The sequence below is a fragment of the Theobroma cacao genome, chromosome 2 (genome assembly GCF_000208745.1).
Source record: "Theobroma cacao cultivar B97-61/B2 chromosome 2, Criollo_cocoa_genome_V2, whole genome shotgun sequence".
In the NCBI taxonomy this organism is placed as follows: domain Eukaryota; kingdom Viridiplantae; phylum Streptophyta; class Magnoliopsida; order Malvales; family Malvaceae; genus Theobroma; species Theobroma cacao.
Window position 1 is genome coordinate 19,138,531 of NC_030851.1, and position 5,374 is coordinate 19,143,904.

Consider the following 5,374-nt stretch of genomic DNA (forward strand, 5'->3'; position numbering starts at 1 on the left):
AGTCTCTGTGATACCCTGTACCCCCGTATAGTAGTCAATATAACCATATCAATAAGACGAAGGGCTAATTGACGTGGATTTAAGTGAATAATATTTTTATTGAGGATGAATTAGCAAGATAAAAAGTGATTTGAAAGTGACTCGGGGCGTAATAAGACATTTTGGGTTCCAAGGAGATAAGCGAAAAATCTTGGAATAAAATTAAATTAAAATATTAATATTTTATTTGATGTCGAAATTAGTCATGAAATAGGAGTATATGGTCAATCTAAGTGGGGGAGAAGAAGAATGAGGGAATTTCGGATAAAAATGATGTTAGTGGGGCCAGCGTGTCTTTATTAAATGAAGCTAGCACAGGTAAGTAAATATTTAAATATTATGGTAATATCGCATTGAAGTGCAAACTTTATATTTTGTTTGAACACATGTAAAGGAAGAAAAATAAAAGGAAATTGGAATTAAAAGATTTTTGGGAGGACTAAATTAAAAAAAAGGGAGAAACTTGAATGGCAAAACGATAATTTTTCCATGAGCTTGGTCAAAGCTTCCAAAAAAAGCTTTGACGCTTTTCTTCCTTATCCATGGCTGATCCTTATCTTCTCCAAAAGGCATTTTCTTCTCCATCTTCTTCCTCCCATGCCATTTTCCTTTCTTCACCATAAAAATCAAGTTTTTTTCTTCTCCTTTCTCTTATTTTCTTACTTCTCCATTCTCTTACCCTTTTATTCACCCAACTCACAACTCTCAACCTCATTTTTCATCCTAACTAAACCCTAGGAGAGAGAAAAGAAGAAAGAAGAAAGAAAAAAGGAAAAAAAGAAAGGAAAAAGGAAGAGAAAAGCTCGAAGGAGGCTCGACCTTGAAGGAGAAAAGAGAAAACTAAGGGGTTTTCTCTTTACCCACACACCATCGTTGAGGTTGAAAAGATTTTGGCGATTTGCCTTGTGGATTTCAAGGTAAGGAAGGTAGAAATTGATGTTTTGTTTGAAAGCATGTAGTTTGAACCAATTATGATGTGAGGTTTTGTTTGTGGTAGCAAGGATCAATAAAGATCCAAGGAACCTAAGGCATGCATGTGGAAGAATCTTGGAATGCGTGGTGATTTTGAGCTAGATTAAGTGGTTGGTAAACGTTCTAACCTCTAAATCACAAGTAGAAAGGAAAAATGAGATATGTATTGATTGTTTGTGCCTACGGCAGCATGTAAAAGTAAATTATGGTGCATGTGGACTTAGAAAATGCTTAATGGAAGTAAATTTATAGTTGTTGTCATATGCTAGGTTATTGGTGTGGAAATAATGGTTAAACTTGATAAATATCCTTAGAAAAGATTAATATATGTGCTAGAGTCATAAATGAGTCGCTAGTATTTATAATTTAAAGAATTACGCAAGTAAAGGATAAAGGCAACTTTGGTAAAAATGTGTCAAGATATAAGTTAGTTGAATAAGGATTCACGATTGAATAAAAAAGAGAAGTAGAAATGATATACACTAAAGATATTGAATTTAGATTGTTGTTAGGAAGTGCAAAAGTAAAGATAGTGTACTGTGGTGGCATGTCGGAGGAAATAATGAGCCACCAGCAAGTAGATATAGCTAGATACGCCTCTGAACTAATAGCGATGCAGTATCCTGCCATCGTAAGGTGAGTGAACTTGCATTTAAAAGGTTTTGAACAAATGCATATGTGTTGAATGAAATGCTAGAATATCTTTGGTTGACTCTTTTCAAATTTATGCACGGGAACAAGCTTTTCACAAGTGATACTTCTACATTTTTAAACGTATAATGTGATGAATTACGTATTTGAGATATTATGTTGAATTACTAATTGAATTGTGGCATGTGATGTATTGTTATGCAAAGATTCTTGTTACATGTTGTTATGTGTGCCATGCATTGAAATGTAATGTTGAATGATAATTATAACCATGCGTGTGCGGTGTGCGAGTGCACATGACGGTGCCGGTAGTGTGCGGTGTGGGAGAGCACACACCGATGATATATGCCATGTGCGGTGTGGGAGAGCACATGATGATGATAAATGCCATGTGCGGTGTGGGAGAGCACATGATAATGATATATGCCATGTGCGGTGTGGGAGTGCACATGAGGATATTAGCTATGTGCGGCGTGGGAGTGCACATGAGCTGGGTTGAGGTTGGTAAGTGTATGTGCGGAGCCGTGGTGACTAGTGTGGGGATGACCTTGGTGTATGTTTGAATTATTCATATACTTATATATACATAATGTATACATGAATTTTACACGCATGTGCACTTGTCCTGTAGAGTAGAGACTTTTTAGAAAATGTAATGTGATTGAATTGTATATTGAAAGTTGATATTCTTAAATGTTTTCAAAATGAGTTGAAAAACAACATGGCATCAAGTTTTGTTTAGATATACAAATGCATGGTTTCAATACAAGTGCATAGTATTTTCTAAAAAATCTTGCATATCATTTGCTTGTTTCATTCCTATGGTCACTCACTAAGTTTATACTCATTCTTTTCAACTTCATGTTTTAGTTTTCAAGATCAAAGGTAATTGGATCCTAGGTCGAGGTGCTCCTTCCTATTCATCTTTCGGTAGGTTGACTATGACTCTCAAAGATAGCACCCATGCCTAGAGTCACTCCGCTGGTTGTCAAGGTCTGTTGTATGTTTATAAGTGATGGCTTAATGTAAATTGTGAGATTTGTTGTGAACTTCATATGTACTTGGTTTTCACGATTTAAATTTTGAAGAGATTGTTATTAGAAATCACGAGTCTTAGATCCTAAAGAAAAGAAGTGATAGATGAACTACTTATGGGTTTACATAGAGAGTCTTGCTTGGGCCTGGTGGGCTATGCCTATTGGGCCCTTACGCCAGTCATGGCCTGGGTTTTGGGCTGTGACAGTCTGCATAAAGTTGATGATCTAACTACAGAAACAAATATGGAGGTCAATAAGAGTAGGCATTACACAAAGCTCTTATCATCTCCAGGATATATAATGAAGGAATGAATTACACTGATAAATTATACACTGAAAGGTTGTCAAAGAATCCTTTGACTCTTCTAACAATTGGGTGGCTATGATGCATTGCTAGATGCCAATCTTGGTCTATAGAATTGAATTAGTTAATTTAAAATTGAATATGATTCATTTCAATTAAGTAATTAATAAAATTATAATTCAATTCCATTGCCAACATGTTAGGAACCTAATGGGTTACACACAAAGGTAGCAATTTGGATTAAATTGAAAGTATGATGATTTAAGTTAGACTTAAATCAAATTCTAGGTTTTAACTACTAAGAACCTATTAAAAGAGTTTAATTAGGCATTGGTTAAATATTATAATTGTTATAATATTAAGGACTTGTTTTGCTAATTTTAATAAGTCTAATAATAAAATTAAACCTAGATATAAATATCACATTATAACCACTCTTTCTTAAGGTAACAAAAGAAAAAAAAAACTAGTAGTTTTTCCTTTTGAGTGTCGCCACTCTTGAGAAGGGTTTTTTAGAAAACTTCTCCATTGATTCTTTTCTAAAAATCAAAGAAGAAAAGAAGACAAATCTTTGTCCACTTGCTAGCACAAGCCCGTGGGATAAAACTCTCTCCTTAGGAAAGATCCATTACAATTGTGTGTGCAACATTGGAGGCCAAGCGATTGAATGGCTAGGATTCTTTCCCACAAGGTGTTCACATTTTTCAGCATCAAAAAGAATCCATTTGATTACGATATCACTTGGAAAGGTAAAACTCTCTTTTGAATTCTCTATAGTGTTTAACTCAGCATTAACAACCAAAGTGATCTTAAGGTAGGAGGCATGGTTTTTATTTTGCTTCAATTTTTGTTAATCCACTACATTGATGCTTTAATCAAGCCATTCCTAACTCTAGTTCCACTGCTTCCTCAGTCCTTAACATTTCATCATTAGGAACGCCACATCTATTTCCCCATTCATTATTTTCAACACACATTAATTCAGCAATTCCTATATTTAAGTCCGCAATATTTCCCTCATCACTAAGTTGTGCAAAAAGACTTACTTCATTCTCACCAGAAAACATTTTAAGGGGTTCCATCGTCGATGGTGTAATTTAAAGTGGCTTATCCGAACTCCAAGTACTCGTAGCAACTCCACACTTAACAACAGCAGACTTTAATCCCACATCATTTACATAATCTGAGGTAATCATTGTCATCTCCATTGAAGTATCATCGCGTTCACATTGTTCACTAGCAAATGGGCTATTGAAAGCAACAGGCAGATTTTTAGGGACCAAATCCACCCACTAATCTGCTTCCTTCAAACCATGTTCCACAAGGGAAAATAATGTGCCATTAGTTCCATTATTCTACTCCACTCTAGGCAGAATTTTCTCCCCACATTTACTATTCAAACTTCCTCTTAAGTAGCCTGAAAAAATCAACAATACATTTATTCATACCACTTGATCAACTCTCATCACCTTTAGCCACAACATCTCCCTTAATCCCGCCTCCTCTGTTCAATTCCCTTCCTAATTTTGAAAAAACATGTTCAATGGGTACACAATCAATAATAGAGATAGCTCCTCCATGATTTAAATTTTGAATAGAATCACAATCATCCTAGCTCTTCTTAGCTACATCCTTCCTTTTAAAATTCACATCTTCCACCACATTTAATTCATGGGAAAATACCAAACCATTCCCACTCATCACGGTTGTATCTTTTTTTAATTTTAAAGCTACCATGTCAACTGACACTGTGTCCGAACAATCATGGTTCACCACTTACTCATTATTCACGGTAGAATTGCCTCTCTCCATAGTTGCCAGAGCACTAACAATAGGATCTGCAACAGATTAAACAACTCTCAACACTGTAGCTCTAATGAAAAAACATTTCCTGCCAACCATAATCTAAGTATAAAGAGGTATATTCCATAAACTATCCACCTTGACCATTATCATACCATAATCAAAGGAATTTAAATCCATAGTGGCCTGATCCGTATTGATAAAATGACCCCAAATATTGCCAAGGACTTTAAACAAAATGATATGCCACAAATGAATTAGCACCTCTTTAATTTTTACCCAACATAAGAACTCCGTTTTCAATTGACTGGTTTCATAGGGATTTAGACTGGTGAACCAATCTTGGAAATGCTCAAAATAATCCTCCAACAACACATCCATTTCCTCCCTACTATTGAATGTGACAAGGACATGGAGACCTCCTGCAGCTTTGATCTAGACCATGATACCCTTCTTGGCCAACATACTAGTAATATTGGTAATATTCGAATTCTCTGAAATAAAACCAATAGCACTTTTTTTTTCAACCATTCCCAATTTATTTTAGGGATGAAAATTGAAGTTTTAT

At 35.2% G+C, this 5,374-nt stretch overlaps 1 long non-coding RNA gene across 1 annotated transcript; it reads left to right on the plus strand.

Annotated features, from left to right (window-relative positions):
- On the plus strand, nucleotides 557-2,746 carry LOC108660763. Its single transcript, XR_001926437.1, has 3 exons — nucleotides 557-956; nucleotides 1,037-1,121; nucleotides 2,533-2,746. It is a non-coding gene; the product is annotated as an uncharacterized LOC108660763 (long non-coding RNA).